The sequence below is a fragment of the Callorhinus ursinus genome, unplaced genomic scaffold (genome assembly GCF_003265705.2).
Source record: "Callorhinus ursinus isolate GAN/ISIS: 27379988/994484 unplaced genomic scaffold, GSC_fseal_2.0 scaffold2, whole genome shotgun sequence".
In the NCBI taxonomy this organism is placed as follows: Eukaryota; Metazoa; Chordata; class Mammalia; order Carnivora; family Otariidae; genus Callorhinus; species Callorhinus ursinus.
The window spans coordinates 86,290,294-86,302,452 of NW_027397064.1; the positions used below are offsets into that span (position 1 = coordinate 86,290,294).

At 34.4% G+C, this 12,159-nt stretch overlaps 1 protein-coding gene across 1 annotated transcript in view; it reads left to right on the forward strand.

Moving 5' to 3' along the window:
* LRP1B (LDL receptor related protein 1B) overlaps positions 1-12,159 on the forward strand; it is a 1,894,461-nt gene that overhangs the window by 1,279,937 nt on the left and 602,365 nt on the right. The window lies entirely within an intron of this gene.

A 12,159-nucleotide genomic window follows, 5' to 3' on the forward strand; every position in this document is an offset into this window, starting at 1 on the left:
TTTATTACATAAATAAATATCATACATATTTTATATTGCATCAATTGAATTTAATGGATAAAATAATTGTTTGGGTTTAAAGGGTTTATTTTTGCTGGTGAGAAATGTACTAAAATTAAATATGGTTTACATGAAATATGAAATTATCTTTAATGATACTGTTTTCTTCACACAGCACACATCAGTCTTATGTGATTTCATAATTAACATTTGGTTCTCCTATAAAGCATTGTAATTATACATTATTTAGTCTCTTTACTTACAGCTATGATGTGCTTTAGAAGATTAACTCCCTTTCCAAATATTTGGGTTCCTGACTCTTAAGAACATATCCCACATACATTGATGAGCATGCATATGACTCCAAATGTCTTTCAGTCTAACACAGTAATAGATACCAGAGAAATTTTACAAAAAAACAATATGTTATGTACACATATCATAATTCCTGCCAACATGACACTGATACTCAATCTCAGATATTGAAAAATTAAGGCCCTCAGACTAAGTTCAGCTTCCTGCCTCTTTTGTAAATAAAGTTTTACTTGAACATAGCCAAACCTTTTGACTCACATATTGTTTTATGGTTGACTTTCTGCTACAACAGCAAAGTAGAATAGTTACTATGAAGGCCATAAGGCCTGCAAAGGTGAAAATATTTACTATCTGGGTTTTTACAGAAAAAAAAACAGAAAACGCCCATCTTTCATTTATCAGTATACAGACATAAAATGTATGAATATAAGTCACATATAATTAGAAAATAAGATAGTAACAATAAATTGCTTAATGCCTTGTATAGTAAATAATTAAAACTAATGTTTAGTGATGGAGGAGGTCAGCATTTGCTACCTTCATTAGAAACTGTTCTGTGGAAGAAAAATGACTTAAGGTGATTCATGAAGAAAGGTTAAGATGTTGGTGATGAATTCTGTGGGAGAAATATACCACATGGAAGTGGAAAAGGACAAGCTATAGATATTCAGAGAATAATGAGGAGTTGATTTGAGCTTGTGCATAATGTGTATGCAGAAGAAAACCAGGCATAGAGGCTGGAAGATAGGGAAGTATCATAGAAAGAGTGATTGGTATGTTCTAAGCAGTATCCCACAGAGTATCAGTTGCATGGCCATAGAGGTGGTTCAAAGGTGACGAAATAAAACTTTATGTTGGAAGAGGAAAGGTAAAAATGGAGAGAAGGAAACACATATTAGAGAAGTCAGATAATATTTGATCACTCATTAAATATGGTAGTGAAAAAGAAGTGAAAAAAATGCTCTGAAATTTAAGTTTTGTGAGTTTGGAAGGCTGAGAACATCTTTAACAAAAACAAATAGAGTGCATCAGGATAAAACAAAACAAACAAAAAACACCTGGAGGTTAAGAACAGAAAATAAACAACTCTGGCCAGTGCCAAAGAATCATGGTAGGAGGTAAGATTGAGACTTTGTGAGGTAGACAGTGGAAAGCCATCCAAAATTTTTTAGCAAGGCAGCTATATGATTAAGTCTGTGTTTTAGAAGGCTAATGGTATGTAGTAGGGAGAAACCAGAAATCAAGAGATGACTTAGAAACTTAGTGTAGCAATCTAAGAGAGAAATGGAGAGAACCTAAATTGGCACAGTGACCATAGAATTTCAGGGAATGGTGTACATGATTAGTGTACAGATTCTTAAACCCCTTGGTGTAAGAACTATGTCTTCTCTACTACTAAATTTAAGCTTTTTAAAAGTAGGCAGAATAACTAGGTGCTTCATAAATATTTATTCAATGCATAAATATAAAGAGGGGAATTATGTATATCTCTAAGGTCTTTGGTAAACTTGAGTTTGTTTTATTTTATTTCTAACGGTTTTATTTATTTATTCATGAGAAAGAGAGAGAGGCAGAGGGAGATGCAGGCTCCCCGTGGAGCAGGTAACCCGATGAGGAACTCGATCCCAGGACCCTGGGATCATGACCTGAGCTGAAGGCAGACGCTTAACCGACTGAGCCACTCAGGCATCCTCAACTTGAGTTTAGATAATATGAACTATCAGTACGCTCAGTCTGCACAGCTCTGTTTGCATTTCATCTGTTAAGATTGCTTATACCATTCCATTGACTGGTCAGGTTTTCCCATCTCCTGGATACAAATAAAGGGGATAGCCTTGGTCTTGCAGGAGTTTATAACCTCTGTATTGATATTGGGAATTCTGCAATAGTATTTCTTATAAAATTGTTAATTGTTCTCTGCTGAAACTGCTCAACTGTGCTGTTGTTGTGGTGTGAAAGCAGCCATAAACCACATGTAAACTAATGAGCATGCCTATGTGATAATAATAATAACTTTATTTACAAAAACAAGCAGTGGATCATATTTGGCTCCATGGTCACCATTTGCTAATACCTGCTCTATATTAAAATGTGGGTTTGTGAATCAAATTCCTTAATTTGGTAATTTGGTGTCTGTTCGATTGCATGGTTAGAAAAAAACTAAAAATATTTAACAGCATTGTTTCAAAGTGAGAAAAGATAAATATTGAAAGTAAAAAGTCTTTTGGATTTTGCACATTGCAAAAGCACAAAATATTGTGAATATTATGTTTCAGTGTTATCATTGATACAGATGGGCTACAAAGCAATGTAATGTTTTATTTTATTGTGCATACAGAAAGTAAATATTTTATTTTTGCTTTTAAAAATATTTCATCACAATTATAGGATGTTGAGAAGAACTAGTATGATTCTGGGCCAAAAATAGTGATGTTCAAAGTGAAATCCAAGTACCTATTATTGAATTGTCTTGGATTATTATTTTAATTTCCTTGAGAGGAATAGCATTTCCTATGTCAATATTTTTAAACAAATTTCTCCTCCTTCTTCCTCTTCCACTCTCTACTCCTCTATTTTTTTTCTGTTTTTCTTCTTTTTCTTCACCCTCTGTTCTTTGTCTCAAGTGTTGAAATTTTGACTTTTACTACTACCGCTAGGTCTCCCTGACTCTAGGTATTTAATGATTCTCAAACAGTGTCCCTTGATTCCACCTCTTCTCCTCCAAAAACCTTTTCTCCTTAATAACCTTTACATCTGCTCTCTTGCTTCTCTAACCTGCAATTCTTTAAGGAATCTAATTGTAACACACAAATATAAAAAGGAAGAAAATAAAATATGTGGCACTTCTCCATGTGATAGAAGGACTTGGACTCCGAGGGAATCTCTAGACTTAGGCTTCCATTCTTTTCTAATGGTTTTGTTCTTAATTGATTATTTTTTTAATTGAGGTAAAATTTAGTATATATTATATGAGTTTCAGCTGTGCTTTATAATTCAGCTTTGTACACTACGAAGCAATTACTACGATAAGTCTAGTACCATCCATCACCATACAGTTGAGACCTATGACCCATTTTGCCCACCCTCTCAACTTCTTTCCCTTCTGATAACCAATATATTCTCTATGACTTCATTTTTGTTTTATATTGTTTGTTTGTTTGTTTTGTTTTTAGATTTCATATATAAGTGAAGTCATGTGATATTTGTCTTTCTCTGACTTATTTCACTTAGCATAATACCCTAAAAGTCCATCCATATTGTCACAAATAGTGATTTCCTTTTATATGGCATATCTATATCTATATATCTATATACCACACCTTTTGATCAATTCATCCATTGATTGACACTTAGATTGTTTCCATATTTTAGTAATCATAAATAATGCTGCAATGAACACAGGTTGCATATTTCTCTTTGAACTGGTGTTTTTGTTTTCTGGGTAAATACTCAGAAGTGGAATGCTGAATTGTGTTAGTTCTGTTTTTAATTTTTTGAGGAATATCCATATAGGTTTCCATAGTGGCTTTACCAATTAACATTGCCACCAACAATGTATGAGTGTTCCCATTTCTTCACATCCTCTCCAACAAATGTTACTTCTTGTCTCTTTGACAAAAGCCATTATAACAGGTGTGAGATGATAATCTCATTATGGCTTTGATTTGATAATTAATGATGTTGAACATCTTTTCATGTGCCTGTCAGCCATCTCTATGTCTTCTCTGGAAAAATGTCTATTTAGACCCTATGTCCAGTTTTTAACAAGGTTGTTTCTTTTGTTGTTGTTATTAAATTATATGTTCTTTATGTACTTTGGATATTAGCCCCTATATATGATGTGCACATATCTTCTTCCATTTAGCACCTTGCTTTGTGTTTTGCTGATGATTTCCTTTTCTATGTAGAAATTTTTAGGTTTGATGTAGTCCCATTTGTTTATTTTTACTTTTGTTTCCTTTGCCTTGAGCTTACCATCTATGTTTTCTTCTGGAATTTTATGGTATTAGGCCTTACATTCAAATCTTATCAATTTTGAGTTAATTTTTATGTGTGGTGTAAGACAGTGATCCAGGTTCATTCTTTCACATGTGGTTGTCCAATTTTCCCAATTCCATTTATTGAAAAGACTATCCTTTTCCTATTATATATTTTTGACTCCTTTATCATAAATTAATTGAGCATAAAAGTGTGGGTTTATTTTGGTGTCCTGTACTCTATTCCATTGATATATGTGTCTATTTTATACCAATACTATACCATTTGGTTAATATAGTTTGAAATCAGCATGATACTTCCAGATTTGTTTTTTCTCCAGATTGCTTTGGCTATTCAGGGTCTTTTGTGGTTCTATACAAATTTAGCATTATTTGTCCTAGTTTTGTGGAAGATGCCCTTAGGACTTAGAAAGGGATTTCACTGAATCTGTAGATTGCTTTGGATATTATGGATGTTTTAACAATACTATTCTTCCAATCCAGAAGAACAATATATCTTTCCACATATTTGTGTCTTTAGTTTCAGATATCAGTGTCTTGTAGTTTTCAGTGTATAAATCATCTCCTTAAATTTATTTCTAGGTATTTTTTGATGTAACTGTAAATGGGATTGTTTTCTTAATTTCTCTTGCTGATAGTTCATTATTAGTGTATAGAATTGAAACAGATTCCTGTATATTGATTTTCTCTCCTGTAATTTTACTGAATTCGTTTATTAGTTTTAACAGTTGTGTGTGTGTGTGTGTGTAGTAGTAGTAGTAGTAGTAGTAGTAGTAGTAATAGTGTAGTATTTAGGGTTTCCTATATATAGTGTGTTGTCACCTGCAAATAGTGATAGTTTTACTTCTTCTTTTTTAAGTCGGATGCTTTTTGTTTCTTTTTCTTATCTAATTGCTATGGCTAGAAGTTCCAATACTATGTTTAATAAAAGTGGCTAGAGTTGGCATCATTGTATTGTCCCTAATCTTAGGGGGAAAACATTTAGCTTTTCACTGTTGAGTATTATGTTAGCTGTAGGTTTGTCATGTGTGGCCTTTGTTATACTGAGGTACATTCCCTTCATACCCCTTTTGTTGAGTTTTTACCATAAATGGATGTTGAATTTTGTCAAACGTGTTTTTCTGCATCTATTGAGTTGATCATATGATTTTATTCTTCATTTTGTTAAAGTAGTGTATCACTTTGATTGGATTGGGAATGTTGAACCACCCTTGCACCCCTAAAGATAACTATCACTTGATCACAGTGTGTAATCTTTTAATGAATTGTTGAATTTTGTTTGCTAATATTTTGTTGAGGATTTCTATACATATGTTCATCAAAGATATCAGCCTATAATTTTATTTATTTTGTGGTGTTCTTTTCTGGTTTTGGCAGCAGGGTGATGTTGGTCTCTTGAAATGAGTTTGGAAACATTTGTTTCTCTTCAATTTTTTGAAAAAGGTTGAAAAGTGTAGGTATTAATCTTCTTTGAATGTTTGGTAGAATTTACCAGTGAAGCCATCTCCCTTTGGGGGGTGGTTTTTGATTACTGATTCAATCTCCTTGCTTATAATCAATTTATTCATATTTTCTATTTCTTCATAATTCAGTCTTGGAAGATTATATGTTTTTAAGAATTTATCTATTTCTTCTAGATTATCTAATTTGGTGGTATTTCATTGTTCTTAGTAGGTTATTTTTTATATAATCCTTTGTATTTCTCTAGTATCAGATGTAACATCTCTTTCATTTTTTATTTTATTTATTTGAGCCACCTCTTTTTTTCTTGTTCAGTCCAAGTAAAGGTTTATTTATTTTTTCGAAGGACCAGGTTTTAGTTTCCTTGAACATTTCTTTTGTCTTCTTAGTCTCTATTCAGGATATTTCTACTCCGATCTTTATTATTTCCTTCATTCTACTAAATTTGGGCATTATTTGTTCTTCTTTTTTTACTTCCTTTAGGTATAGAGTTAGATTGTTGATTTGAGATTTTTCGTATTTCTTTAAATTACCTGTATTGCTATAGACTTCCCTCATAAAACAGCTTTTGCTGCATTTCATAGATTTTGGCCTTCTGTATTTCAATTTTGATTTGTCTCCTGGTATTTTTTTTTTCTTTTTTTGATTTTATCATTGACCCATTGGTTGTTTGGTAGCATGTTGTTTAATCTCTACATAATTGTGATTTTTACACTTTTCTTCCTGTAATTGATTTCCAGTTTTATATTGTTGTGGTCAGAAAAGATGCTTGAGGGCGCCTGGGTGGCTCAGTTGGTTAAGCGACTGCCTTCGGCTCAGGTCATGATCCTGGAGTCCCGGGATCGAGTCCCGCATCGGGCTCCCTGCGCAGCGGGGAGTCTGCTTCTCCCTCTGACCCTCCCCCGCTCTCATGTGCTTTCTCTCTCTCATTCTCTCTGTCTCTCAAATAAATAAATAAAATCTTTAAAAAAAAAAAAGAAAAGAAAAGATGCTTGATATGATTTTATTTTTTGTGAATTTACTGAGACTTGTTTTGTTGTTAACATGTTATCTATCCTGGAGAATATTCCAAGTGCACTTGGGAAGAACATGTATTCTGCTGCTTTTGGATGGAATGTTCTATATATAACTGAGTCCAGCTGGTTTAATGTGTCATTTAAGGCCAATATTTCCTTATTGATTTTCTGTCTGGACATCCATCCATTGATTTAAGTGGCACATTAAAGTCCCCTACTATTATTGTATTGCTTTCAATTTCTCTCTTTTAGTCTATTAATGTTTGCTTTATGTATTTAGGTACTCCTTCATTGGGTGTATAAATACCTACATAAATACTTACAAATGTTATATCTTCTTGTTGGATTGACCATTATGTAATGCCCTTGTCTTTCGTATAGTTTGTTTTGAAGTTTATTTTGTCTGATGTAGGCATAAACTACACCAGAATTTGTTTTTGTTTTTTTACTTTCCATCTGCATAGAATATCTTTTTTTATCCCTTCACTTTTAGTCTGTGTGTGTCCTTAGATCAGAAATGAGTCTCTTGCAGGCAATATATGCATGCATCTTGGGGTTTTTTTTGTTTGTTTTGTTTTATTTTGTTTTTTCATATTCAGCCACTCTGTGTCTTTTGATTAGAGAGTTACTCCACTTACATTTAAAGAATTATTGATAGGTATGTACTTATCGACATTTTGTTGATTGTTTTCTGGACTTTTTTGTAGTTTACCTCTGTTATTTTTTTTCTTTTTTGCTCTCTTCCCTTGTGGTTTGGTGATTTTCTCTAGTGTTATGTTTAGATTCCTTTCTTATTGTCTTTTGTGTATCTACTATAGATTGTTTATTTGTAGTTACCATGAAGTCCACATATAACACCATATAGAAAGTTAGATAGATAGACAGATAGATATACACACACACGCACATATACAGTCTATTTTGTTGATAGCATCTTAAGTCTGAACACATTCTAAAAACTACATCTTTATTACCCTCCTCTACCGTGTGTTCTATTCTTGATGTCACATTTTACATCTTTTTATTTTGTGTATCCCTTAACTAATTATTATAGCTATGATTAATTTTAGTATTTTTGTCTTTTAGCCTTCATATTAGCTTTATAAATGGTTAATCCATTACCTTTACTATATATTTACATTTACTAATAAGATTTTTACTTTCATATGTTTGCTTGGTGCTTGTTATTCCCTTTTCTTTTTGGCTTAAAGAAATCTCTTTGACTTTCTTTTTTTAAGATTTTACTTATTTATTTGACAGAGAGGCACAATGAGAGAGGGAACACAAGCAAGGGGAATGGGAGAGGGAGAAGCAGGCTTCCCACGGAGCAGGGAGCCCTATGCAGGGCTCGATCCCAGGACCCTTAGATCATAACCTGAGCCGAAGGCAGACCCTTAATGACTGAGCCACCCAGGTGCCCCATCTTTGACATTGTTTTAAGGCCACTTAGTGGTAATGAATTCCTTTGCATTTTGCTTATCTGGAAAACTCTATTTCTCTTTCAATTCCAAATAATAACCTTGCCGGGTAAAGTATTTTTGAATGGAAATTTTGTTTTGTTTTGTTTTGTTTTGTTTTGTTTCCTTTCCGCACTCTGAACATGTCATCCCACTCCCATGTGGTCTATATACTTTCTGCTGATGAATTTGCTGATAGCCTTAAGGTTCCCTTGTATGTAAGAATTTGTTTTTCTCTTGTTGCTATTAATAATCTCTATTCATCTTTAACTATTGATATTTTAATTATAATGTATCTTGGTTTGGATCCCTTTGTATTTATTTTATGTGGAACTGTCTCTGCTTCCTGGAACAGGATGCCTAATCTGTAATTTTTTCTTAGATTATGGAAGTTTTCAACCATTCTTTATTTTTTTTTAAGATTTTATTTATTTATTTGACAGAGAGAAACACAGTGAGAGAGGGAACACAAGCAGGAGGAGTGCGAGAGGGTGAAGCAGGCTTCCCACTGAGCAGGGGGCCTGATGCGGGGCTCGATCCCAGGACCCTGGGATCATGACCTGAGCCAAAGGCAGCCCCTTAACGACTGAGCCACCCAAGTGCCCCCATTCTTTATTTTTTTAAGTTTTTATTTAAATTCCAGTTATTTAACATAAGTGTATATTAATTTCAGGTATAAAATCTAGCTATCCATTGCTTACATACAATAGCCAGTGATCATCACAAGTGCCCTCCTTAATACCTCACCCATCCCACTGCCCAGTAACCCTCAGTTTATTCTCTATAGTTGAGAGTCTGTTTTCTGGTTTACCTCCATTTTTGCCTCCATATTCATCTGTTTCCTTTCTTCAATTCCAAATATGAGTGAAATCATATGGTATTTGTCTTTGTCTGGACTGACTTCTTTTGCAAATGGCAAGATTTCACTCTTTTTATGGCTGAGTTATATTCCATTGTATGTATATGCCACATCTTCTTTATCCATTCATCAGTCAATGAGCATTTGGGCTCTTTCCATAATTTGGCTATTGTTGATAATGTTGCTAAAACATCAGGGTGCATGTATCTCTTCAAATCAATATTATTGTATCCTTTGTGTAAATACCTAGTAGTGCAATTGCTGGATTGCAGAGTAGTTCTATTTTTAACTTTTTGAGAAAGCTGCATACTGTTTTCCAGAGTGTCTGCAACAGTTTGCATTCTCACTAGTAGTGTAAGAGTGTTCCCCTTTCTCCACATCCTTGCCAACACCTGCTGTTTCTTGTATTATTGATTTTAGCCATTCTGACAGGTGTGAGGTGATATCTGTAGTTTTGATTTGTGTTTCCCTGATGATCAGTGATGTTGAGGATCTTTTCATGTGTCTGCCATCTGTCTGTATTCTTTGGAAAAATGTCTGTTCATGTCTTCTGCCCATTTTTTAACTGGATTATTTTTTCTTTTGGATGTTGAGTTTTATAAATTCTTTAGATTTTTTGGATACTCACCTTTGCAAGATGTATCATTTACAAATATCTTCTCCCATTCAGAAGTTTGCCTTTTAGTTTGGTTGATTGTTCTCTTCACTGTGCAGAAGCTTTTAATTTTAATGAAGTCCGATGGTTTATTTTTGCTTTTATTTCCCTTGCCTCTGGAGACATCATAAGAAGTTGCTATGGTTGATGCCAAAGAAGTTACTCCCTGTGTTCTCCTCTAGGATTTTGATGGTTTCCTCTCTCATATTTAGGTCTTTCATCCATTTTACATTTATTTTTGTGTATGGTATAAGAAAGTGGTCCAGTTTCATTTTTTTGCATTTTGCTGTCCAGTTTTCCCAACACCATTTGTTGAAAAGACTGTCTTTTTCCCATTGGATATTATTTCCTGCTTTGTCAAAGATTGGTTGACCAAACAGTTGTGGGTCCATTTCTGGGTTTTCTATTCTGTTCCATTGATCTGTGTCTGTTTTTGTGTTGGTACCATACTGTCTTGATCAGTCATTATTTCTTTAAATAAATTATCTACCACCCTTCTCTCTTTTTTCTCCATCTGGGACCCCTATAATGCATATGTTTTTCTGTTTGATATTGTCCAACAGGTTCCTTAAGCTACCTTCACTTTTATTATTATTATTTTGTTCTTTTCTTCTTTTTGCTCCGCTGATTAGATGATTTCCACTGCCTGTCTTCCACATTGCTGATCCATTCTTTTACTTAGTCTAGTTTGCTGTTGAACCCCTCTATTGTGTTTTACATTTCAGCTATTGTAATATATTGTATTGTAAGTCTTTTGACTTCTTTTTGGTACTTTCTTATAGTTTCTGTCCCTTTGCTGAAGTTCTCACTGTGTTCATCCCTTCTTCTCCAGAGTTCGATGAACATCTTTATGAACATGACTTTGAACTCTTATCTGATAGATTACTTACCTCTGCATTGTTAAGGTCTTCTTCTGAGGCTTTGTCTTGTTCTTTCATCTGGAACCTATTCCTCTGTCTCTTCATTTTGCTTGGCTCTCTGTTTTTGTTTTTATGCATTAGGTGAAACAGCTACCTCCTCAGTCTTAAAGCAGTGGACTTGTGTATCAAATAAACCTTATCTTTTGAACTTTTTTAGCTTGTGTTTGTTTCTCAGACCTTTGTGATTGTCTAAGTAGCCTAATTTATTCTTCATAGGTCCCAGCTATTGCAGGTGTGCCAAAATGTATCAGTGTTCCAAAGGGAGGGATTTTAGACAGTGCACAGTTTTAATCTAATTATAAGCCAGATCTTCAGGCAACAGCTTTTAAGGTGTATAAATAGAGTCTTATGGGTTCATAATCATAAACCATGCTGACTTTCAAACCTGAGAGATCTGGATAACAGTTTTAAAAATTATGGCTTTAGACATATGTACAATCCCTTTTCTGGGAAATATCAGCAAAGACAAATGAGGGCACTAATATGGTGATTCTTTACTTAGTTCCCGGGGGCATCTCTGACCCCTGGATGTCCTCAGGCTTAAGCTCCAGAACTAGAAAATAGGCATTTTCATGCAAATACTGGGGGAAGTGTTTCAGTCTACTGTTTATGCAGTGCCCTGAGGGTTGTAGCCTGCCAAGTTCTGTTTTTCCAAATGGTTCAGACCCATGAGGTCCAGAAATGTAATCCTCCCTAGCCAAGAGAGCTAGATGCTCAAGAAGTGTCCCCTGTGAGGGCTGTACATCCCTGCCAACTTTGGTGGGACAGGCAGTGGCTATAGTGCATGAGGGTGGGATGCTTGGCTGGCCAGCTAGAGCTAGGCAGGCTGTGGCTGTGGTGTGTGTGGTCAGAGTGCTCTGACTGGAGCTAGCAGTGAGGGTTAAGGAGGATTTCCTTTGAAACCATGTCTCTGCCTCTCCTACCTGTCTCAATGTGGCCACACCTCTGCTGTGGAGGTGCTGTTTAGCCAGCTTTGGGTCCTTTTCATATATATATATGATTGTAGATTTGTTATGTTCATGAAAGGAGGTGAGTTCAGGATCCTTTTATGCCACCATCTTAAAATCTCTCCTTAATTGATTTTCTTAGAAAATTTCTGAGTCTTTCATTTCCTTTGATTGATTTATTTATTTTTAAGCAAATGCAAAGATATGGATTATTTTTATTACCTTGGCCGGGAGGATGCTAAATACTAGCAAAAACCACATTGAGTATCAAGTACCGTTAATTTCTCATATCCTCTACAATTTTATTATAACCCATTGATTTTTAGTCTTTGTGCTTTAAAACTCTACAAGACTTCATTAACTACTCTGAACAATAGGTCCACTTGTTAGGAAGATAAAATAGGTTGAAAACTAAAATATTGCTGGTGGGATCAGAAGTTGTAATACTTTTCTGCTTTTAATTTAGTATCTTTATTCTACCAGATAGGTTCCATAAAAATAAAATTTAAGAGAATTGATCAACTGAGATTA